The sequence below is a fragment of the Lepeophtheirus salmonis genome, chromosome 8 (assembly GCF_016086655.4).
Source record: "Lepeophtheirus salmonis chromosome 8, UVic_Lsal_1.4, whole genome shotgun sequence".
NCBI lineage: Eukaryota > Metazoa > Arthropoda > Copepoda > Siphonostomatoida > Caligidae > Lepeophtheirus > Lepeophtheirus salmonis.
This window is the reverse complement of record NC_052138.2, coordinates 23,558,464-23,586,348: the sequence shown is the minus strand read 5'-3', so window position 1 is coordinate 23,586,348 and position 27,885 is coordinate 23,558,464. Positions and strand designations below refer to the sequence as shown.

At 27.4% G+C, this 27,885-nt stretch overlaps 1 protein-coding gene across 1 annotated transcript in view; it reads left to right on the top strand.

Moving 5' to 3' along the window:
- Positions 1–3,407: 3,407 nt before the first annotated feature.
- The window catches only part of LOC121123562 (prolactin-releasing peptide receptor), a 53,189-nt gene continuing 28,711 nt past the window's right edge, over positions 3,408–27,885 (top strand). Inside the window, exon 1 of the mRNA XM_040718688.2 lies at positions 3,408–3,523. The gene's annotated coding sequence lies outside the window, so the exon portion shown is untranslated. The remainder of the gene's footprint in view (positions 3,524–27,885) is intronic.

The window sequence follows — 27,885 nt, the reverse complement described above, 5'->3', positions numbered from 1 at the left end:
TAGAATACTTAATCACTAAAGTACTATTTATTCTCTATTGAGCAAGAAGCAAAAACTCCTGTATACCTACTAGTCTGCAAATACTCCTTTTAAAATCCACCGAAGTTGTGGGGAGGTTCGATATTAATGGAAATGGCTTCTTTTTTCTTTTTTTTAATTTAATTATTTTGCCGATTTTCGTTCAGATGTTTTTATCCTTTTTCATTTACCCATTCTTATTTTTTTGGTTTGAGCCATGCATTACCAATGATTGTTACTATTGATATATATATTAATTATTATTATTTTGTAATAAAGTTGCTATGCGTTTTTTGGAATGTATTCAAAAATGATAACATGAAGAGTATAATTTACTTCAATCAATCAAATGATTGTTATTTTCGAAAGGAATATCTCAAGAGTACCAATTGATTAGAGAAGTGGAAATGAACACATTTAGAAATTTGTAATAATTTATCCTCTTAATTTCTACAATATATTTGCTTTTACCTTGTATAAGCAAATTATGCAATTTGTACAAGCAGATTGGACAAATTAAGAGTAAAAGGTAACTTTTACACGCGAAAAGCTTTCATTTGTTAACCTCATAACCTCACATATGTACAGCTTTAACTTTTAAAATTCTTAAAGTATAATTTTTTATTTCTAAATTATTCAAAATTTAAAATTAATAGTTTAGCTTCTTGGTTAGAATTGAATTTTTTTTTTTTTAAATAAAAAGTAACTGAATCACTGTTTTTACTAGTTTCAAAATATAAATTATTGTATATAGAAAGTCTTTATTATAAACAAAATACCAAATGTGGTCAATTGCCAAAATATTATTTTTTACCACTAGAGTTATTTTTCCAAAATACTATTCACATCAAAACAACGTCATATTTGAGTTTTCTTTTAATTCAACAATCCATACTGGATATTTTTTAACATTTATATTGAGGTAAAGAACCAATATTTTTTAAACGTCCGTAATTTATTTTAAAATTATTACGCCAGTAATGAGGTGATTTACCACCCAAAATAAATAAAAACTCTGTGATTAATGTAACACCGTGTTTGCCTAAAATAGTTTATGTATATATATAAAATGTCTGTATATATGTCTGACGTAATGTCATTTTTAAATGTGTTCTTCATATCTAATAAATTTATAACTACTCGATCTAAACAAAAAAACCTGAATATTTGGATAACTTACGGTCTCTACTGAAGGTTCTGTTGAATTGTTCGAATGTCTTTCCCAATACATATCTACTTGAGATTATATTTCGACAAGCTCTTCTCCCATTGTTGTTATATTATATTCCTCTTTCATATTATCTTCCGGGGATTCTTTCTAAAGACTAAAAATATCAACAGAATAAACGCCTTAATGCTTGAGAAATGCAAAAAAAAAAATCAATATTTACTTGAAGAGTCATCGGTCGACTATGAATATCTTCTCAGAAAAGAAGATCTTCACAGTTGACAAAGTTTTGAACTGCCGAAACAACAGCTTTATATTAAAATCACCTGAGGAAGTCCAGGGCACTTAGAGGGCAAAACATCTGGCCCAAACAATGTGCTTTGGAATTGTGGCCTCTGATTGAAAGAAAATGGATCCCAACTTCTTCATGCCCAATGTGAAAATCGGAAGTGAGGCCTACTATAAGGTCCTGAGGGAAAACATTTTGCCATGGTTGAAGGTTAACAATACTGAGAACAAGTATGTGTGTACCCCATACACTCATCAATACTCAGAAGATTGGCAAGGAGCACTTTGCTGACTTTTGGCCTCCTGGTCCTCTTCTAGTCCTGATCTTAATCCTCTCGACTTCAGTGTGTGGAGGGTCTTAGAGAATAATTCTTTACAAGAATGTTTGCTCAAAGGTTTTTCAATAACATTTTTAATTATACTTTTCTAATAAAAGGTAATTAAGGTTTTGGTTTTTCTTCTTGATCGTAGAAAATTTCCCTGTTCCACCCTGTACATATTTTATGCATAGTTTATTGTTTAGATGCTATTTTGCAATTGGTGCTATTAATATTAATATTTGCAAGCCTCTATCTGTTAATGAAATTTTAAGCTTTAAAATTTATGTATTTATATATTTGCTCATGCATTTACACAAGAAAATATTAGACAATTCTGATATATTATTTGCTATCTAAATTAAGGTACTAAAAAAATATACTTATGATCAAAATTTTAATGTAAAATTAACTATTTTATGCAAATTTTGGAGTCGAAATAATACCACCCTATTTTAATGAAGTATTTTATATAACAATAGCCACAATAATACATTTTTGTGGCTACAGTTGTACTTCTTATTCCTTAAATAAAATAAAATATAACAAGTTTCAATTATATTAAAAAAAAAACACAAGAACTAAGTAAAATAGTTTAATAAATTAAATAAGTTATTTAATTGTACGAACAAATTTAAAAAAATAGTATCAAAAATATATAAAACAATTTATTTAATTTTATTTAAGCGTACTTAAATATAGATTTGAATGAATATGAAGTATTAAAATTAATAGTTCTACTCTGAGTCCAACGAGGACTTACAATTATAACTCTGCAACAAAGCCAAATCTTACTCTCTGGCTTTAACAACCACATATGAATATTGAATTAGGTTTTAAATCTAATTGAATGAAATAAAATAGAAATTTCATAACCAAAGAGTTAAATATTCAATACAACAACTATGAGAAAGAAAATGTATTCATTAGATTATACATGCTCAAAAATACAATACATTTTCATCACTATGTATCCTATTCACATGTAGGAATTTTTGTAACATAAAACAACTGTATTGAACGTGTTCCTGGAATCCCAGAACACCTATCTTATAAATTATTACCTAGCTACTACACTAGTTCATAAAGTAATTAGCTTTAAAGTGTCACTATTTTAAAATTACATTGCACAACAAAAAAGCAATGACCGGCTACAGACTTATAGACTCTCTCTTGACGAGCTAAAGAAAAAATATGTATACATACACATAAATGAAGGTTTTCTCACACTTTCGTTTTCCCTTCCCTCTCTATTTGAAATGAATGTTTCCCACTTACTGCTCAAAACTAAATGGTATTCTTGTATCTACATTTTAAATGGTTCAAAATACAAAACATGTTTTAAGATGTCATTTGCACTAAGTTTGACTTGATTTAAAAAGTCACACATATGTATAACTAAACTTTGATGTATTTTTATTTCATCGTATGTCCCCTATACTCGGATACATTAAAAATTAATCGAAACACTCAAAATTACCAACATTTTGTGTATTCTCCTCCGCAAAAAAAAAAAGAAAAAGAATATAATAAGGAACGTCGTAGGTTGAGAAAATTACTGCCTTTCACATATAGAAAAATCTTAAATAGAGCGATGGAAGTATACAAAAAGCTTCATTCCTTCTATAACTTTCCTCGTAACAAGATATCCTATATTATTTACAGACACAAGTGAATCAAGGATATTATCAATTACTGTTTTGTAAAGAACTGCATATTTATCAATATTCAGGTATGAAAATATAATTTTCTTATTTTAAGCTATAGGAATTTTAAAAATACATATGAATTTTAAGTGTATGTATATATATATATATATAATTATTATACCTATGTAAATATAGTCTAGGGCTTCTCAATTTGGGGGAAATTTCAGGTTTTTTATTTGATATCTTAAAAATAAAGAACAAATAAGTTCTTGTCATATTAACTGAATTGTCAACTTTTTCACTTTTTTACTTATCACTATAAGTGCACCGGTTGGTATTTCATGGGCCTGCGCTATGGGTTTTTTTTTAAATTTAATATCTTGGTCCATCCCTCATAGAAAAACTTATACATCATTCAGCCCATGGGGCTAAAAGTTATCTTCCACTTTTAAATAAGATATCTGAAATACTACTTATTATATTACTTCTAAATCATAAATGCAGATATCGAACAGTTAACAAATTTTGTCCCTTTATTCATTAATAATGTTTTAATTTTTTGAGGTGATTTTGAGTCCATATTTCCTTTTCTGAAGTAGTACTTAAATGAAGATTAAAAGAGCACTTTTTAAGTGGCGTGAAAGTCCTTAAATATTCGTTCCAGTCCATTCCAGGTTTCGGACCAGCCCTTCGGACTGTCATTACCAGAACAGATTATAAATAAATAAGAAATAAAGTGCTATTGTACACGAGAATAGAAAAAAAGGCAGTAGGGTTTTTGTAAATTTGATTATCATATATTTTGAATTTTGATACTGCTTCATTTACAAAATATAAAATTATAAGTTTTTGTGCCCTTAAATCGAATGATTTTCCCATAGATTTATTCCCTTTTACTTCCAAAGAAAAAAAAAACTGTTTTATTAGATTAATTATAATAATAATTAATTTGACCAACAGCGACCAAGCAACTGAATTTGTTTCCATTCATAATACTTACTTTTTTAGTTTAATTAGACAGTATAACTTTAAAATTATCAGCAAATTCGTGGTTTAACATGTTTTCAGAATCAATTTATCCAATAATTTATAGTTGTTTAAACCAAAATCTTTCAATATAACGTCATTCCATTCTTTTTGTATCTATAATTTAGTTTTATATTTTTCTACTATAGCTAATTTTTTTCTTTATCCTAAAAAAAGCGTGTTGAAACACGTTTAAAAAATTATTAATATTACTTTTTTTTAAATATAATTTTGTTTATAGTATGAACAAAAACTATTTTTTATAAATAATCAAAATTATTAACTTTTTTGTTTTATTTTCTATATAAATTTTATAAAATTTTCCTAATTTTTAATGCATTAATTATTTATAAGTTTTTTTTGGAGATAATTAATTAAAATTTATTGGCAACGAATAAAAATATAAATTTTAATTTGTATAAAAATTATTTTACTCTGAATTTTTATAGAATTTGATAAGTTATACTTATATGGATTTTTTTTAATAATGAAACGTTAGAAAATATTTTCAAAAAATAAAAAAAAAAGATATATCTCAAAAAATGACAATGAAAAAGTCATATTTTTTGTTTTGTTTTATGCCAGTGAGTTTTTTAAGGTTTTACTACAGAAAATTGGTCAGTTTATAAATTTATAAAATAGCTTAATGATATATAAAAAGTGATATTTTTTGTTATTCAACGAAAATAAATTTTATCAAATATTTTAGAAACTAAATGCCTAATGTTTTGTTAAAAGCCAAAGATTTCTATAATTTTAGTTTTAAAACAATCATTACGTTTAATTGATAAATTTTGTGGTATTCAAAATTGTTGTATTAAAACTGTGTTTGTTTCTAGGTTCCATTGAGTCCCATTTTATGAAATAGGTTGATTTTGTTTAAATATGTATATGTAAACGAGTATATGCATTCATTAGTAGCTCGATATGTAATAATAAAGATCGATTCCGAAATGAATAATTTTACATATATTATAAATTATACTTAATTTGCTTTTATTTAAAATTATCCAAATACATAAAAATATTTCATGAACATTGTTTACAAAACAATAATCAGTGGCTCACTCTTGTGTTACAATAAAACAGCTCAAGGAATGATAATATTATTAAGTAAAAATATATGTATAAAGAAATGCCCTTTATTATTTATTAATGTTGCGATCCAAAATAACATACTGTCACACCACCTTGCAGATAATATGCATTTTTTAAAGTTGGTCATTCCCCATTAATTTCTTTTTTAAATATCTAGAAATTTATTGCTCCTAAAAATATGATTTGAAACATAAGACTTCATAATTTTTTGAAGTTGGTTTAAAACCCTTCAGAAGAACACATGACTTAAAAATAATTATGAACATCTAATACCAGCCGGTCAATTTAAATCTAAGCACTTATTTATTCAATAAATAATAAAGGTTGGGTAATTTAAATTAATTCATATTTTGATATATTAAAGCATAAACAATTAGGTAAAAACAAAAGAATACATGAGCTCTTAAGCGTGCGTACAATTCGAGCAAATGACAATTGTATGTTAGCAAAGAATTCATATTTGTGCACTCCAAGCACTTGGGTGTCTCCAAGACTATCGTGTAAACCGTCAGCAAATCCAAACGTTGGAGAGGAAGAAGGGCTAAGTCAAAAAAGTCAAACTCAACAAGGCAGAACTCGAGCAAAACATCCCAGGCTAATCCCCACAAGTCCATGAGAGTCCATGCAAGATATCTTGAGGTTTTACACCAGATTGTTCAGAGAACTATCATAAAAGTTTGCCAAAAGCCACTTTTGACACCAGCAAATAATAAAAAACCATCTCCTTGTTGCAAGAATCTTCTGAATGAGTCCTTGGAGTTTTTTTCTACTAAAAGGCTAACACTTTTGGTCCCCCAACAGCCCTGATGCCAGGCTGAGTCGTCAGTGGCATACCCACATAATAATTTTATTTTTTGAGCACTATTTCAAGTGCATCCGTAATGTTATCTTCCACGATTTCCCTTGCAGGTATCATTTGATAATATATTATCTATAAAATATATTGAAGAAGGACTCTGCATAATCCTTGAAGAAAGAGCAGAATCTTTATTTATTAAATATTGCAAATATTTTATATTGTTACTTCACTAAAAAAAAAAACAAAAAAACAGTGTTTTTTTGTTAGTTGTTGATTTTTCTGCTAGTTTTCAATAGTTCTTTAGTGATCTAAACTTTGATTTGTTGAATTAAAATTAGATATTGCTGAGCTGTAAATATATATATTATTAAACAAAAATTTAATTCATGGCAAACAACAAACTAATTTTAGGCCTTTCTCTGGTTCTCTTCGTATGGAAGGCTGTACATAAAAAAAAGATAAGGACGTGTTGACGTTACAACTAGAGTATTTAACCTTTTTTTTCAATGACGTGGGCTGTCTTGTTAAAGACATATCTATATCTACATATTGTGTTAACATAACAGAAAATAATAGTATTAATATGTCATATATACAGGTATACATATTTCAACAGATGCGTTTTCTTTGTTACCATAATACTATTGATGGTACAATGACATGAAAAATCTCTTTTATTGTAGGTATTAATTTATATTCAATGTACATATAAGGGGGCGAACGTCATTTGAATGGAGTTGTAAATCACATAAAAGCATGTTTAAAATAAAATTTTAAAAAAATTGTAACCCTGACAATTTGAAGAATTATAAAGGACTGTAGCATAGTTATAATTACGTTTCAGTAAAATTATTACAAGTAGCTATAACAAGAATGAAATATGAACAAATTCCACTCCGGTTCTAGCAAGAAAGGAGCAAAAGTTACCGAAGTGTCAATTCTCAATTTTATTCTCATTCTATCAAGGACTTACAATTATAAATCCCCAAAATTAATCCTCCATATTTATTTTTATGATATAGGGGCAAACTCTTGTGGTTACACATTAAACAAAAATGCTATCTTCTCAAGATTTATATTTTAAGTCATATTTTCTACAACTCTAAACTATGATTTTATATTTTATTTTATTGTGTTGGGATATTGAAAGTTCAATGTTATAATTAGAAATTCAATAAAAGTAAATTAATTAAATATTTTAGAAACCTTTCTCTTACGTACTCGCACATAACCATGGCGTATTAAAATACCATTAATTTCATTTTTGTGCATGAGTTGTCATATTTCTGCTTTTAAAAACAAAATATAGAAGTCCTAGAATTTTTAAATGGGGGATAAGGGCGAAGGCATATTAATTGGCAAAACATAAAAAAAATGAGTTTATAACTTTTAGAGGGTAATAATAGATGAAGATCCTAATTCTGCAAAAAAAATATTGGCAAAAGTCAACATTTTAGAAGAAAAATATGCTAACTATAATGTGTCATTAAATTTTTTTGTGCGTAACCATGCGGTGTTGCTTTAACAGTTCCAAGTTTTTGATATCTTTTGAAAATTTATAAAACTGATGTCGAGAGATAAATTCCTTTAATCTCCGTGTAATTACTACATAATTATTTTTTCTATCGTAAAGCTTAACAACGGCGTGCCATTAATCTTCATGATGTCTGAACAAAATTAAATAATACAGACTGTTTAGACTAAAACATAAGGATTGACTTCAGTTTTTCCCACCAATTAATAGCAGGAAATAAATTTTTGATATAAAATGTAAGGTTTTTCCAGCAATAGTGTTAACTATAAAAAGAGTATGATGTAACTAGGATTTAGTTTCTCTGTTTAAAAGAATAAGAAACAGAGCATCAAGATGCTTTATGTAATAATTTTTGTTGTCTTGCAGACGAAGAAAAACACAACAAAAAAAACATATTGATAGCTCATTATCAATCTCTAAACTTTACAAAATATATTTGGAATGGTGCGTTGCTAAGGGCATATAGTGTGTATCAGAGTTTGTCTACACTAAAATAATAAATACAGAGACCGATCTGGCATTTCATCAGCCAAAGAAAAATAAGTGTTACATGCATGATGTACAAGGCCAAAAAGGAACACGGGCTGATGACAGACAAGACAGGGAAAAATTGTCTGAACATGAGAAAAGTAAAACGACATGAGTAGATATGACAGTTTCTAGATAACTGTTCTTTTTTATATCCTTGAAATGTTATTCTTACTATAAAAATCCAAAAAAGATAAGACAGTTTAGCATTGAATTCATAATATTTTGCCTACAAAAATCTACTATCTGGTAAATTCATTTTTTTAAATTTGGTCTTCATAATTTGTATACTTAGTTAAAATACTAATAATTTTAGTTCAATCATTTGTATAGATAGCACATTTTTATTCTGGGTGAATGATTTGCTGAAAACTCTTTTATTGGTTTGTTTTTTAAATTGGTCATATTATGTTGGAGCGATTTTGTGTTAGGGGAAGTTCTTATTGGACCAAAATATCCATTTGACCTTGAAAATTAAAATCAAGATATGTATTATAGGAATATTTCTGTATCTTGAAGTGGCTGTAAATTAAGCAAACATACATTGATTTAAGGAGAATACCTTATCTCAATCGTATTGTCCACTGAGCTTTTTTTAGGTCTATATTTTACAATATGTAAACATCTGTGTTCAAAATTGGTTTTCAAAGACAAAGACCTCTTTAGTTACAAAAGTATACTAAAAATAAATACAACAAATAAACATTAAAAAAAAGACTAACAAAAAACCCAACAACAAAGAAAAACATAAAATAACAAAAAAAAAAAATCCAAAACTACGTATCTAGGATTTGCCTATCTCAGCTTTTGTAGCTCAATATATATATATGTATTTATGATGGAAAACTCTATTTTTCTCTTATTTGACGTGAATTCTTGCCGAAGTATCAAAATTATATACATAATGAATTATAATTCTGACTTATTAAGATTGAGGAGACATTTATCATTATGCATATGCTCAACATTTGTTTATAGTTTTTACAGAACAGCTGTTGGTATGGCATAAAGTTAAACAAAAACTTGATTTAATGACGTCCCAAAAGAAAAAAAAGTAATATATGCCTAGTGCCTTGTTATAAAAAGGATGCATGCTTATAATCAGCACAATAAATCAGGTAGAACAGTGTTGATACGACTCAAATAGACAAAGAAGTAAATTGAACTCAACTTATACAAAATTGAATACGTCCTTTGTTACATTTATATTATTAAAATTTAACAAGATTATTTGTCAAGATGTGTTTATTAAACTAATACATATGTATCCACCATTTGGATATAGAAAAATTTACATTCATACGGGAAAGTTTTGCTTTTAATTTTCACATATACATAAAATAAACAATGTATCTTTTTTTTTTATTAGATGATATTTAAATATCATGTTAGTTTGAATAAAATTGATGTAAAAAATAGTAATATTTAGTGTTTTAAGTTAGAATGAATATTATAAAGGCGTTATCAATAGTATTTATAGTTTTATTATCCAATATTTTGTGCAAATAAATATATATAATAAAAGATTTTCTTATACATTAAAAAAAGTTTTTCAACTGTTATGATTCATTCCATTTGAACAATAAAATTTATAGTGAGATATTCAGCGCAATTTGATATAGTACTATTTTCCAATAAGGTGGTTAAATTTATTCTTTTTATGTTTAGCAACAAATTAATATTAATACCACTGTTGTTCTAGTGTGTATTTACTATTATTTTGTAGGAATAATTTGATAAAACTCGTACTAAATTTGACAAAAAAATACAAATTTTATATTTTGGGATTGTTTTTTCTTAATATTTAACGGAAGTAAATGCCAGTGATATAAAAAGTAAAAGTTAAATTTGAATGTATAAAAATATACAATGTAGAAGTACAGCTTGAGAGAACTCAACCGACTTATAAAATTTAAAAGCGGAATAAAATATGTGAACAATACAGGAGTAGTATAAAAAGCTATAAAATAAGAGAATTGGAGAGAGAGGTAATAATAGTAATAAATAATACATAAAAAAAATATATATAAATGCAAGTCTAAAATTCGAATTTTCTTGAATATATTTTTGATATAATTCTTCAACCCCTTTTCATCGTCATATTATTTTGATATGCTGAAGGAGAATATTCCAATATGTCATTATTCTCAAGAAAAACAGATGTTGAGTATATATTGATTAAGGGAGGTTCTATTGGACAGCTAATATATCTTCTGGTTATATAAATAGAATTGCCAAAATTTGATATACAATCAAACAAGTTGACAGACTACTTCCCATAATATAAACAATTAAACGTTAATATGTCCTTTGCAGTCCTTCGTGCTTTTAAGGCTATAAGGCTAAACTTTCTCAGATTATCTTCATTGAGTCCCCATTGTATGTTAATTGTACAAATTTCCTCTGAAACTTATCAATTATATTAATTAGGTTAATATTGTGATGTACTCCACACTTTGAATACATACACCAAGATTGGTAATATATATATATATATGATACAATTTGATCAGAGAAGCTGGGCAGTTAATTTTGAAATTTATCTTGATGACTCCTAGTAGTTTGTTTACTTTCCTGATGACTTTTTGAATGTGTTTTGATAATTTTAGTTTTTTATACCAGGAGTCCATAAAAGGAATGGGTATATCAACATATTTCTAGTATTATACATTTATATGTTACCCGTCAATACAAAAATATGACAGACTGATATTAATACAATGCATCTGTAATTATATAGTTGTATCCGCCAGCTCATTATCTTACTTTTATATTCATAAACTGGTATATATATTGTTCCACAAAAAAAAATCCTTCACAACAACAAAATCTACTTTCCAAAAACTAATAATAAAAACTTCAAACAAAGTTTTTTTTTATTATTGAACGACTTGTAATTGGAATTCTATATCTTTAAGCTTTCATCAGGGAAGTAACGCATACTTCTAACAATTTATACTAAAAAAAAAATCTTCAACATTGAACATAATAAACGTTGTATTCTTAAAACATTTCTCAACCAGATCTGATGCTTATCTCTGACGAAAAGATAAAAACAGTTTTACGTCAATTTTTAAACCTTTTAATTTTCTGTCCTAATAATCTTTAAATATTTTAATTATTACAGCTGGTCGAAAAATGAATATATTTTTTAACTATTTTGTTTTTTAAATAGAGAGAAAAAAAAAACTTTGAAAAAACAAAAGTCATCTACAATTTTATTTGATGTTAAAAAATTATGTCAACATAAAAAATAATGAATTTAAAAAATACAAATATTACCTCTATAAAAGAAATTCTAATTAATTAATATCCCTTCCCCTTTTTACTCTGAACCACTGTCTTTACACTTGAACAAATTGTTCAATTACGTTTTATCAATAATTTAGTAATTAATATCATTATGTTTTTGAAGTACTACCTTATTGTATAAAAAAATATTAATTCTATTTTAAAATTTTTAATGAAAAAAAAACAACCTGATACCTACTATTAGACAATAAAAAAATTAGGATGTACTTATGAATTGTGATGAGTAACAATAATAATAACTTGAGAAGATATAGTAAGTTTGTAAATCTTAAGCATTTTTTAAGAAGTAGTTTTGTTTTAGTTTGCACCAGAACATTGTTTTTTATAATATAGAACTGTTATCATTATTTTTTTACACTTAGGATAAAGATTGCAATTTTTTATATATCTTTAGCAGCTAATCAAATAATAGGTCATGTTAGTATAGCTCCTATCCTCCAAAAACTCATTAAATTTTTAAAGTTAACCATGTCATTTTTTTAGCAAATCGGCAGATAAAATTTTATACAACTTTAAATATCCCATTTAAAAAAAAGTTTAGGGTGCCAAAATTATCAATGACTTTGCAAATGTATATTTTTAATTATTAACCCATTGTTAGTATATTGAACGTTGATAGATTAAACTAGAATAAAGTGCTTTTAATTTGTGAACACTGAACAATACATAACATTAAATGAAGAAAGCTATTAAGCTATGAAAATATATTAAATTAACAATATTCATACACTTGGACACTAATGACGATCCCAATTCATGGAAGTTTTTTCTTCTTTTTAAGTCCTCATATTTCTTAAGGGACTCCTTCCCTTAAAAAATAGGTTATTTCCTAGTATGTACATTTGAATAAACCTAAACAACATTTTAGTCTTATATTTCAAAAAATTATCAAAATAATCTTAACAATTTTAGCACTGGAACCGATAGAATTATATATACAAATTCAAGCTGGCATCGGCACTTTGTTGGCTGTAAAAGCCCTTTCTAAAATCAAATTGAGTGTTTTATTTAAATTTCTTCCAAAGTTTTGGTTGAATATTCACTTTTTTTCCTTTTTTGATACCTAGCCCTCTCAAAATTGAATAGCTTGCTACTGTGACCATATATTAGTCCTCGTATATATATATACATTGTATAGTCCTTGTACCAAGTTTGATTAAATTGGATTCTTAAATTTTATTGCAATTAAGTGGGGGGAAAAAAAGAGGCAAAAAAATAATATCTGTTTAACTTCGTTGACAAAGGTAATTACAACGTTAACCAAAGTTATAACGATCCAAATGATTGTCATTTACAATGTTCATATATTTGGATGAAAAAATGAGAAATACATTATATAGCCTGGTTTGCAAGGAGTATTATATTATAACTGTTTTTAATCATTAAAACAATGCATAGTGATTAAACATTAAGAGTTATAAGCTCTTTCAATTATATTTTCTTGGCTTTTGAGTATATATAACAATCTTTATTGCAGATTAATCTGCAATTAATTGATAAACACAAAAGCTACTAATAATTTCTTATTAATTTAGCTATTTCTGGTTTCGGATAAATAGCTCAGATTAAATTGCCAACTACAAAGAATAAAATATCTTACTACACTTTCTTGAGCATACTAACAGGTCGTAGTTTCTACAATTGTATCATCATATTCTCTCTATGACTGGAAAGTATCCATTTTTCAATGTTTTTTGCAATGATATGTCTGCAGTATTTTTTGTAAGAGTATCTTTATGAACTATATACAGTGACATGTATTTTTATAGTTGTAAAATAATACGACCAAAGACTTTTACCTTACTTTTTGTAATAGCAACCTGAATAGGGGTTTTTTTATCTTTACATAATATTAGCATTATTTTGATAATAAAGAAAGAACATTGTAGAGTAAAGTATTGACAAACGTGTAAACGACGAAAAGTAAAACTGATGATTTGTTACAGAGTTATAATTTTAAGTCATTATCACACTCAGAGTAGAATTCAGTATTGAAATTTGAGAAACTTCAGCCCATGGCATTGCCAGAAGCATAGACATATATTTTCTTGATCTCATAGGAATTTGCATCTCCTATAATAATGAAATGTCAAGACAACTAATTAACTTTACTCCAAAAAATTCTTCAAAACCAATTCCAATTCTGATTATAATATTATGTTTATTTATACTTGATCAGTACAAAGTACATAATTAAGAAACGCTGTACCAAAACAATTGAAACATTGGGCAATGGAAGGGCAGTGTTGATAAAAAGATTTAACAAAGTAATATGTATTAAAGTCATATAATGGAACTGTTTCAACTGTATTTAGTATTTACTATATAATTAATAAAAGATCCGCCGATAAATTTGGTAATCAGCACAATTGATTATCAGTGTATCCCTAAACTCTATACTAGGGCTCAATCATTATTTTTAACCCAATAAAATCAGCCGGTTTTAACAATAATCTGCACAGATTGTTTATTATTCTGAAAATTTATTTTCATTAGCAAACTAAATACTATCTTTAGTTTAAAAAAAATTAAAAGTTGTATTGCTTAACTACTAAACACCTATTTATCATTTAAAGTCGGTATATGCAAGGGATATTATAAATATAAATACATAGAACACGCAATTTTTCTTTTTTTTAATCCTTTTTTCCCCAACAAAAGACTATTTTTAGGGTAGAATGGTCATGAAAAACAAGAGGAAATTTGATTTAAACAATCGTGTAATAAATATCTTTTTTTATTCCTCCATTTATTATTGGTTAACAGAAAAATGTGTCATCTTGTTCACATTTATTTGAGCAATTATTTATTTGGGTGAGTTTTTTAGGCCAGTTTATTTCAGAAACATTTTCATATAATAAACAATACAAAATGAATGACCTCATTATTAAATGTCATCGCACACCAAAGCGATGTTTAAAATCAAATAAAATAGAACAGGAGCAACTGAGGCTCTTATGGGTTTTCTTATTAATTACACAAGCTTTTCTGGAGGGATTGAGTTACAAAACTTATTGATTGGGTTTACATTTATACACTTCGACCAATAGGTACCTGTAGAGTAGGATATTCAAAAAAGGATTTGAATTCTCCAATAATTTTCGTTGTAAATTGTTATGAGTAAGGCTTTAAAGAATTAAGTCGGTTCTTTTTGGGTACTCCTTTATCAATCCGTTAGTTTTATTGAATGAATAAATATTGAGAATTGTAAAAGGACTCAATAAACTATTGAGACCTTATATTCTATAGCTATTTCAATATCAAAATGTCTATGAAATTAACGACACTGAAAAAAGAAAGGCTTATGATATACTTGATCGAATATATGTTGTTAAAATGACACTTGCAAATATAATGATACTTAAATGAATGCAGGTACATATCATCCAATAAAGTTAAGTTATACTATGGCGGTGAGGTAAAATACATATATGCCAAAATTGGCTACATTTTATCGATTATTTTAATCTCCACCAAGGAAGTGGAACGGAGATTATGTTTTTGCTCCTGTTTTTTGTTGCTTTGGAATAAGTCAAAAGTTACTAATCGATTTTGATCAAACTTGGTATGAAGATTATATATGATTGCAGTTTGAAATTATTAAATTTTGGGAGGTCAAGGTAGCACAAAATATAAGAGCTTTATAATGGACCATAACTTTGGAACAAATTAAGATACATGGCTCAACTTAATTTTATAGGCAATTTTTACATTCCATTAAGACCCCATTATTTAATTTAATAAAATCTAAATTTTTGATTCATAGAAGAAAAAAAGATTATTCAGCTCGTGGGTTTTTAATAAACGATATATATACCAATAAAATGAATATCGATAAATCATACTCTTAACAGACTCAAACTAAAGCTATAAATGTCATAAAAAAATTAAGGAAAATAGTTGCATATATGGTAATACTTTATAAAAATATATAAATCAGCGATTATCTTAATGCGTAAATAATTTACTACGTAAAGCTCCCAAAAATTACTATATAAGTAGATAATTGTTTAATTGATACGTAATTACCTATTTTATATGTGTTAATTTGCACTTTAATTATCAAAATTTTATACAAATACAATGTTATGATGGATTTCTAAAAAAAGCTAATTTAATTTAATTTCATTTATGTTACACACAAAAATTAAACTAAATTCAACCAAGCACACCATTGTTTTATTAAAAATATTATGACCAATTGGAATTATTTCTATCTTCAAGAAAATAAAATGTTACAATACTTAACTCTACATTACCGTTTTATATTTTAATGCCAATTTTTGAGAGAGAAAAATCAATAAATTTTTATTACTTTTTTTCCCCTTATTACTAAAAAAATGATTTTGAGGATTTAAAGGATTTTTTAAAATAATATTTTTGTAAATACGTGTTCTATATTTTCTTGTTTTTGTTGTAACTGATCCATTGAAATCTGAAAAATTAATTATTCAAATATTAATGAGAGATGATTTATTGACAAATAATTCTTATTTCGATATATTAAAGCATAAGCAATTAGTTACAAAACAAAAACCAACCTAAGCTCTTTAGCTTACGTACAAATACAGAAATGGCACTTGAACATGATCAACGAATTGCCACTCTAAGCTCCGTTTACGCCATTAAAAAGTTTAAAACTTTGGAGAGGAAGAAGGCCTCTCTCACAAAGACCAAACTGGACCTGGAGGAGTAAAATTAAAAAAACCAGACTAATCCCCTCAAGTCCAGGAGGGTCAATGCAAGAAATGTTGGGGAAAGACACACCAAATTGTACCGAGTGCTATCAAAGAAGTGGACAGAAAGAGCCATGTGAGTGCAGAGAGTGCACTTTTGACACCAGCGATTACAGCAACTCATCTCCTCTGTTGCAAGACTGTTTTTTAATGTTCCTTTAATTGGTTAGATGGAGTTGCACTGATTAAGTATAAGTAAACATCATATTATTACCTTTACTCTATCTATCCTAGAAATCTTGTGTGAAGTCCATTTACATAAAGTATATTTCCATCTCTAGAAATGACAGGGGCGCAAACCTAGGCACATTGAGTTCAAATAAATAATTTCTCGCAAGAGTTTTGTCCACGAACTACGACTTCTTTGAATTAGTCTTTGAACCTCTTTTTCGACACTTTTGCCCCCCTACATTCCTAAAGTCAACCCTCTTGACTACAAATTTTGGGGATATGTCGAAGGGAAGGCTATCACTGTCCATCATCCAAATACCGAGGTCCTCAAAGCCACTGTGGGCCAAATCTGGGGCTCCATGAGAGAGGAATACATCTGCTAAAGGCGACTACAACAATAATTAAGAGAACTAATGCGTACAATGGTAACTAAAAAATTGTAGCTTTCTAGCTATTATTTTGACTAATAATAATCGCAACCTTGTCAAAACTGATGGGCACTAATTTTATTCCAAAAAAATTGCATATAATAAGTAGTATTTCATAGAAAACTATATCAAAAATATAAATGTTCAATTATTTTTACTTTAAAAATATTGAATTATATCCTGTTGAGCTCCCAAACTCTAGTTATTAAGATTATTTAAAAATAGGAATAATTTATTTACAACAGCAAAGTTATGGAATTTAAAGAAAATGATATAAAAATTTAAAAAATGTGGTTATTATGATAGTTTATCTGTTTATTACGTGATTAAATATATTTTATTTTTATGGGTTCTATTGTACTTTAAGTGAAGTAATTAAAATAATAGTTTATCATGTGATTAAATATGGGGTACTTTTTTACACAGTTCAATGATCAATCTTCAAATCCAAAGATATATGTCCTCTATCAATGGAATCATTTGATTAGTTTGAGAAGAGTAATTACTAGTAATATTTTGTATAAAATTCCTTCATTTTAATTACTAATTTATTGTATCTAACATTTGTGGATATTACTAACTGGCGGTTAGTACGGTGGTTCTGATCCTTTGAGTATCTGAAGCGTTTCAATAGGCTCCAATTTGTTTTTCTTCAAAATAAAATAAAATAAATTATGTATCGCTTGAGAAAAGGAACTTTAATGTAACTTTTGAAATTTGACAACATAGCTATAAAGTTTAAACTTCTTAAATTCAGCAGCATAACTATCAAAATGAAACTTCTGACTACCTTTACAAATAGAGAATGTCCTTAAAGAAAGTCATTTTTTAATGACAATAGTGGTCAAAAAACGCCATTTGAAGACTAATACTTTACAAACATAATTTACTAAAATAAAAGAGGATCGAATAAAGAGGACTCCCTAAAAATTTGAGAGCCTAGTATTCATGCTAAAATATTTCTTAGTAGAATTTGACCTTTGATCTTTTTTATAAGCTTAAACTGAACTTCATAAACTGAGAATTTTATATGACCCTTACTTTACGCTTAAAAAGGCTTCAATGATCACGGAATTTGCGAGTTTATTTTTAAAATAGATTTTTAAAATTGAATTTCCATTTAACAACCCCTTCCCTACTTTTAGTAGATGGCACATTAAAATTTATGTTTATTTTCGGAAAACATTGTAAATTGTCAATGTCTCAGCTTACTTGTCCTTGTTTTCTAAATGCTGAGTGATTGATATCGAATTCGCTATATACATATAAAGATGATTTGAGAAATACACACAAAAAAAAACTATTAAATAGTAACTAGTATTTGATTGATCTAAAAAAAATAAAATTACTCCAATCCTATCAGTCCGGTTTGAAACGTCTAAAACAAATACTTATCAGTCTTTAGTGATAATTATAACAGCTGAAGTGACGTTGTTAATAATCATTTAATGACTTTCTTGAGTCCTTTAATAAAAATGTTCTTTTAGCTCTTCAACATAATCTTTTTTTTTAGACAAGGCAGTTCCAATTTTAAGTAGGAGGAGTGTGGCTAGAACTTATCCTTATACGTTATAATTATCATTTTTGACGTTTTTATATTATTCAGTCATAGTTATAAAGATAGTTAGACCGTAGGAATGAAGGACCGAGGTATCCATCCTTAGGTCTGTTGAATGGTAAAATAGATCAGGTTGATAAATTTTAAAAAAATTAAGGAAAAAAACTGAATGGCAATCAGTAGTGGTACCAATCCAACACTAATATTAATTTTTTTTTTTTTTTTTAAAGGGAAAAGGAAGAGTGATGGATTTCTCTTATTAGATCATTTCAAAAATAGGCTTCATTTTTGTAATACTAAAAGGATCTTATCTTTGATTGACAAAAATATTGACAATTTTTGAGGAAAGTATTTCCTAAAAAAAATTAAAGTTCAGAATTTCAGCTATCAAATGAGATTTTTTTTCACATCTGCAAATATTTTTTTTAAACATATGAGGCTCTGAATAAAAGGCACCAATTTTCACTTTCACATTTTATACATCCTAAGATTTCTTATGTTATTTTTCTTTTGAATGTTTCTTGATAATTTCTCTTTTAGTATTTATTCTTATATTTAGACATTTGCAGCCATTGTTTCGTCTTTGGGGAAGATTTTTGACCGAAAACATTTTTATTTTAGGAAAGTTTGCCAAAAGACTATTTCCCAAACAGACATTTCGCCAAAGGAAAATTTGCTGAATATAAATTTTGTGGAAAGACCATTTGCTAAACATAAATTTCGCTGAAGTAATATTTTGGAAACTTTGGTCGAAAAACTATATTAATATCCATATACGACTTTGTATTTCAATTCAATTTAAAATAATAGTATAATAACTAAGTGTAAATTATGAAATACATATGTGTATGTCATATAGGCATTTTAGTAAGTGTTTTTTTTTTTTTTTTGCGGAAAAATATTTTCTTATAATTAATATTCATGAATGAGCATTATAAAAACACAACAAAGTAGTATTTTGTGTGAGTTTTATTTGAATATTCACCTTTGTTGTACTTAAAATAAATTTTTTTAAAAATACGACAGCGATTTTCCTTTACAAATAAACTGTCATGTCGAATGATAATTAATTGATAATAAAGAAGTAATTAGGACTCCTTCCTTAATAATTGCTGAGTGGCAAATTGTCCTTCAACAAAATGTCATTCAGAAAAAATGTTTTTGGCCAATTGTCGCGAATCAGTTTTTAACCTGAACCTAAAAAAAATATGTTATTGACACTTTTCATTTATTAAATTTCTTGACTTTTTTTAAATTAACCTCAATATTAGAAGAAATAAATTTTGATCATATAATTTTTTTCTGAAAATTACTTTATCTAGAAAATTGTATTACACGTAGTATAGTTAATAACTATTAAATAACTCCATTGCGCCCTGTATTAACTATATCCTTTAAGCTGTTAGTAATAATCTCTTTTAAGAGTTTTAATTCCCGATGTGAAGTCTCAAAAGACATACATATGTTGACCTCCACTGGAACAACATGTCTGTTGACATACTGAAGTCTACCTACAAGCACATCTCTCATCATGTTGAAGGGTACATCTGTGAGAACATTTGAAAAAAGAAAAAAAAGACATGTGTTACTTTTTGTTACTAAATACTGGTTTTGCAGTATCTCCTAATAGTAGGGTGGAAATCTTGGGCGATAACCTATTTCCTTCAAAGCAGTAAACGGATCACATAATGAGTCTGCCTGTACAAAATTGATCCAAGACATACGGCCTAGGTATTAAAGAGTATGCCAATAAGAAACATTATGGCTGTGGAGTAGCCTAAGAGCCTACGGGCTTTAATTTCTTATAAAAATGTTATGAGTGGGCAAATTTAAAAAAGGAATCAAATACGGATTTCCTCCACTCTATACTCTTAAAAGTAAAAAAAGGGGAATATGTATATAACTATAAATTATCTCAGCAACAGCTGACAAGGAACTCTGTGTTAATATGTCCCTCAAGAAATACATCGTCACTCAATATATATATTTTATGATTTATAAAAACTCATTTTTAAAAATTAAATATGTAATTCATTTCATATTTTTGTTTCAAACTTGTTTTGATGGATAATATTTATGATTATGGGTTATAATGTTATGCACTCTTGTTGAAGTAGTTTTATCTGTTAATATCGATCCATTATGTAAATATATGGGGAAATGCATATGAATAGATATAAGATTGCTTTTGCATTGAAGAGGGTGAAAACTCTTTATTTATAAATTATGCATTAAGGTGGCTCAAATTATACTTAACCCTTAGTTAGTGAACTTTGATTTTTTGAATCCCAAATTTAATTTAATTGCTTTAAATCTGTATAAAATAGATTATAATCAGCTGTTATTCCATATATCATACTCAATCTTATGAAAGTTAATGAGTACATTTTTATCACAAAAAGTTCGTAAATTGCAAGCTATATTCAATAGAAATTTGTATCGAAAATGAAATTATAATAATAATTATATATATTGTTGATCCATAAATATAAAGTTGTTTTGATTGTTAAGCTTAATTTAAATCTATGTCAACTGTGTATCAAGAAAACAAATCTATCGGTTAGTTTAAGTTCATTAATATAACATCAAAGAAGGATGTTCTTTAAAGGAGAGTTAAACAAAATGATAAATTTATGTTCATTATTAAAATCTAACAGCGGTTTTAATTGTAAAAATATAGTCATGTGTCAAAAATTTAAAGCCGTATTTATGTTTAGATCCCTCGTCTGGTCAGCTGTCAGTGGATCCGGTAGGTATTCCTAGTTTCTGTACCCTTTGGAGTTAAAACTAAGAGCTTTGAGTACGTAAACATTATTCAGAAGAAAGGTTTTTTTCATTGGCTACTTCACACTTCAGAGGAGATCATTAGAATTTTTTAAGAGATGGGGCATCTTCTCGTACGTCCAATATGCCGCAAGTGTGGTACATGATTCATACCCTTAGCTTTTGGAGACGTTACTTTTGGCCTCAATCCAGTCCGGATTTTGGAATCTGGTCCATTTTGGGCGAAAATGCCTGCAAAAAAACCTTATCCAGATTTGGATGCACTGAAATCCTCCTAAATTCGAGAATGGGACAAACTTCCCATAGAAATGGCCTGAGCTTGTTTCGATTCCTTTCTTAATAGACTCAAGGCTATAATGTCCACAAATAAAGTGATCATTTCAATTACTTTTTTGTCCCTTATATGTAATATTTTAAGTATCTAATGATGTAAATAAAAAAGATAGGTACAATTGGTCATTTTACAACATATTTCGCGTTAACCCTTTACATTGTAATAGTAAAAAGTATTCAACTTGTTAACTGATGATGATAATGGTATCATATGTATCAATAACTAAAGTACAATACATTTTAAGGTAGGGGTTTCTCACATCCAAGGGAAGAATTTAAGTTCGGATTTCAAGGGAGGTATTGAAGGTTTAAATAATCTTATGTTGTATTTTACTAGAATAAGATGGAAGTTGACAATAAGTTTTTTAATTAGTAACTACATTCAACATAGATATTATTAACTTAATATCTAGAAGTTTTAAAAAAGGTATAAAAAAATTACTTTCATAATTTATTAATATTAAATAACTTAATCAGGAAAAAACATAGGCCTATTTTGTTAAAAATGTATGTTTTACGATAAATATTATTCATACAATTAAGATGTAGTAATATTTGTGTTTATATTTTGCTTACTCAATTTATTTTGTTTAAAGTTTTTAAGAAGAAGAAAAACTTATCTATAAATATTTTAAATAAAGTTATTATAAATTTAAGTTTATTTCTATCTTGGCTATATTGCGAAAATGTTTCAAAACTCTTTTATCATAGTGTGCCAAATATTATATTTTTTAATAAAATAAAGTTATATACACAATCGTATGTTTTTGTGTTGATTACATGATGCTCAAGCTATCTATGATGCCTCTTTAGTGCGCTTTCTTAAGGAAACCCAGGATGATTTTTTTGTTAGATACTTTCAAACTTGCACTAATTGAAAATAAATTAAATGAATTGACAAAATCGTTGACCCATATATTTATAAAAATGTACAGAGCAGGCGATGGGAAGTACCCAAGATCAAAATGAAGCTCTGGGTCGACATGTTTGCCAAAAGGAGTCTATACATATAGCAACACGACTCCACTTCCTACAATACCACAAAAAAAAGTATCAAAGAACCCTAAAATAATTTTGAAGACTCCTTAACGCAGCACTTTTGACCTCTAAGCTCCCCTGATCTTAATCTTATGTGTTTTTGTGTGTCTGGGGTGCAATCGAAAGACTAATGTACGATACCCCCTGCAACACCAAAGACGAATTTATTACTTGGATCAATAATAAATTTTAGGGTTTTCCAAGGGGCAAGTGTTGAAAGACTGCGGGCTCGTCCTCGTATAGAATTGTGGCAAAAAGTGATCAAATTAAATAACTACTATCCTTTCCATCAATCATTCAGATAAACATATATCGTCCGATAAATGATTGGAGAGAAAATGGCGTTTAAAAAATAATCTTTTTTGCGGGACAGATAGCTTGTACACCCTGTATATTAAAGTAAGAGCCGTATAGTTTTATTTGAGGGCGATTATTCGAGGAGGAATAATAGCCAAAAAAGTATGCATCTGATACTTTCCATTGACTATGTGGTACCTTTCATCGAACTTACAAAATCATTGAAATATTTTTAAAAGTGTGTTGACAAAATTTTAACAAATATTAACGGTTTTTTTTATTGATTTATAGAATAATTGTTAAAATTCTACCACAGGGCATTAAGTTTAAACTATAATGTTTATTTATGTACTTGTTACGCAATTGATCTGGTTTATTTACGCATGTATGTTCTAAATAATATTTAAACCAAATAACTAATGTTAAAAAAAAATATCCCGATTTAGTTGAATTAATTACCCCTTGAAATAGTGATGGGAAATTTTAGCTTTTATTAAAATACTGGCTCTTCCGGCTCGGCTTACTAAAATTTCGGAATTTAATTAGATATAAATTCCAATTATTGATCTGCTGCTTAATTTGCTTTTTTAAGAAAATAAATCTTTAAACGTTCTTTTTTACTACTATTTATCGTCAAATTTTTTCATCAGAGTGAAAATATTTATTAATAAAAATTGAAAAATCCATCACGTCGGTTGAGCCAGCTCCTGTCGTTCATTTCAAAGAGCCGTCTCATAGAGGTGTTACATTCACAAACCATACATCACTACTTGAAATCCCACATAATTCCATGGAATGGATAATGTATATATACTTTAAATATTTTTGTACCTATGAAGATACAAAATTTTTTCTAAAGGATTTATTTTATCACATTTCTTTGCGAGTGTTTATTATAATTATACAACATTTATTGAAAAAACTTTAAGATGAAATAATTTATTTGAATATAAACGACTATGAGTTGTTCTTGAATAAATTTTTATTAAAAGAAGAAGGAGAGAGATAATTATATTTTTATATTATGCGGGAATTAATACCTCCCTAAAAAAATTATGATTGATCTTATAGAGTGACTATAAACAATATCAATAATTCATAGTCTTAGTTTTCCTCGAACAAGAGGTCCAACGTTTGATCTACAGGTCTGTCCAGCCCTAGGAGGATAAATGACTTGTTTGAGCAGCATATCGATAGCTGCACTGTGCTGATACTATATTATTTCTTAAAATAGTTCAATCGTAGAGTAGATGTAATAAATAGACGGTTCACCATGGACACGATACGTTAAAAGACTTTTTAAAACGGCTTATAAATAGATTTACTATATTTTTCACCATACAGTAGTCGTAAAGAGGTACCTTGTAGTTTTCAAAGCCATGTCACTTTTTTCTACATGAACTTTTCTAAATTATACAATATCAAACTTCCTTCTTACACTAAATTAATAATTTTTTAAATTATTGAATTGTAAATTTATAATTTACGACTGTGGTGACCTCTTTATGTACTCTATTGTTTCCTATATATAGATGAAAAAATAGTTGATCATATGTAAATATATTAGGGTGTACTGTAATGACAAAATTTGGGAATTGGGTATCGCCAAATATATTTTATTTTGCACTTGATTCCTATCAACAAGAAAAGGACCATTCAACGTAATAAATATGGTTCTTCATGGACGGGTTTTGATTTGAAAATCTGTAAAATGCCGAAAAAAGGAAATTTTGATTTTGTTACTTTACAATTATCGATTTTAACCAGTTGAAGGATTTTTTTAAGTATTATAGATAAAACATATAGTTTGCAAAATTATTTAACCAATTTTTCTCTAACTTGCCTCATGATATGAGTATTTTAGTTCCAAATATGCTACCACTAAAAAAAATTATTTATTGGTACCACATATTATGTGCATGTAGTTTGATCTTTCTCTTCATGTTTATTACTCAAATCTCCTTTTTTTTAGGAATTTGAAATATATAATTACTTAATATTCTTTCATTGTTCATTTATACCAATAAGACAACAAAATTTATCCATTTATAATTTTGAATCCCAAAAATTGTTAATTAAACTCTTAAAAATACGAAATTTAATTCATTATTCCTAAATTTTTAAGATTGATTTGCTATTAATTAGGAATATTTATAAGTGTGATATTTTTCATTCATAATGAATATTTAATTATTTTTCCCTCAATGATAAGATGTAATATTTATGTCTTAACATATTATTATAGTATTTCAAATTTATTTGAGTAGTTGAGGGAGGAGAGATTGCAAAAGCCTTTCCATTCTTAGTTGATATAATACTTAATCGTTTTTGTTATGATTATTTAAGCGAAATAAGCTGTTATCCAACACAAAGGTGAACAGGGTATCACTCACATATATTAGCTAATTCAATGAAAATTCATGACATTGAGTTACTCTCGTCTAAAAAAAAAATCAAACTGTTAAGGATTTATATCATTTTTTTTTTTATATACCTACAATTTAAAACCTTACATAACAGTTATCCGAGTTTTAAAAGAACCGGTTTTACAAGTAAATAATAACTATGATTAAATAGAAAAGTTATTAACAAATTCGTATGGCAAGTTGGCAGTGGCTTTTAAAAAAGAAATATATAAACAAAAGATTACATTATGAAATCAAAACACTAACAGAAGCAAAGATGTATTATCATTAATCTATTGAATAGGTTCTATAAGAATGAGTATCCTTCTATTACTGAAATAACGTTTTTTTCTTCTGTAGTAAAGGAAGGTCACAGTAAAGGGAGACAAATAAATCTCTGCTCTTATATTAGTTTTATCAAGTAGAAATGGAATCATTAGAGGTAAACCTATTTTAATGGATTTGACTTAAATTTAGTATATGTTTTTTTTTCTTCTATGTTAATTACAATTTATTTAATATTTAATGATATAAACAAAATAGAGTGAAATATTAATATAATATTATCAATATAAAAATACTAATAAGGGGTTATCCAGCGTCGCATGGGCCAAGGTGGGGAAGGGGCGGTAAATCACATTGTCAATGGTCTATTCTATTTTGTTTCAATAAGTTTGTTTAAACTTCAAATAACAGACTAACTTATATGCACAAAAAAAAATGTATAGAAAAGAAGTCCTAATAACTTTTTGTCTCAAAATTGACCAATCGAAATTTGAGAAGAAAATTACAAAAAAAAAAAATCACTAAATTTGCAGAAAAAGTAGAAATAAGCGTATATTGGGGTTGTTTTAGAGGAACAAAAACCTACCAAGATTTGTTTCATATTTGCTAAACAAAAAAGGTATGAAGAATAATTTTGTCGAAAATTGAATCTTCAATAAATGAATCATTTTTACAAATATTGGATAAATTATTTAATAAAATGTTCAGTAAAATACTAAATCTTTAATGACTGGGGTTCACATTTTAATTCCAATTATTGTGATTTTTTTTTTTTTTTTTAATTTGAAAATTGATGTTTGATGAAAAACAGAGGAAAAAATAGTAGAATTAATTTGAAAGTAACAAATATTTCAGTGAAACATCAGCTTTTACGTGTTGTATATATATGCAAACAAATTTCCAGACAAATTTCGACAAACTTTATATTATTGGAAATCCATGTTGTTGTTGTTTTTTTGCATTTGAAAAAACAAACAATATAACAGTTTTCACCGATATCTATTATTTTTACGATAACTTTTTTAATTTTGAATAAATTTAAAAACATTTAACTGCCTCAGCACCGAATAATCTATAAAATCATGCGTCAATCTTTTTTTAATATCCATACGTTGCATACTTTCTTCCTTTCTGAAGAACCATATTTTTTATTATTATTTTAAATCTATATTTTATCACATTTTATTATTCAGAATAAGATCCACTTCTCTTGATAATCTCGGCCACTGGTTCTGGTTTTGTCATTTTAATTTACATTATCTGTTTGGATGGATTAGCCAAATAAAGAAATTACACATTCCAAAAAGACTGTGTACCAGTCCACAAGCCAAGGAAAGTGTATGATTTCTTTATCCACAAAATGTCCTCACACTTTGAGCCTGTATTTTTGGCCTTCCAACGAATGTCTGTGTTTGGGAAGGGTTGATCATGACACCTGTGCCAGTTAACATTCGTCTGTAGAGGCCCTGAAGAAGTCCAAAACATGTACAATAGCAATGCGGGATTCACACGAGATCTCCCGGGCTTTTGGCACTGTGTGGCCGAGATTATCAAGATAGACGAATTATAAATAATTCAATGTACCTTTCAAGTAATAAAAAAATATGGTTCTAACCCATCATCTAGTTTGATCTTTATGAGCCTTTAAATATTTTTCGAATTTATCTATACCACCCTGTATATTTTTGACGAGTTATTTTATCTTTTTGAAGTTCTTGTGACTGTTTGAGATAAACTAATCTTTGATTATGAGTTATACTTTAAGCTTTTCTTGGAACTTATTTTGGTAGATGTTATTCAATCATAAGTTTATTTATTTCTTTCATTAAGTTTTCACAAGATTACTTACCAAAGAAATACACCTTATCTACAAAAATTTTAATTAAACTGCTATAAAAATTGTATGAGAAATTGAAGAAAGATGCAACATATGATAGTTGCTATCCACATTTTCGCGAACTTCAATCTACCACAATCACAAAATTAATAATACAATTGCAAAATATAATGCAAATTATTTAGATAAAAATAATCAATATTTTTTTGCATTTTTCTTCGAGATAGATATTGAATAACAAATTATTTAGAGGAGTAAAGATTTTTTTTTTTAATT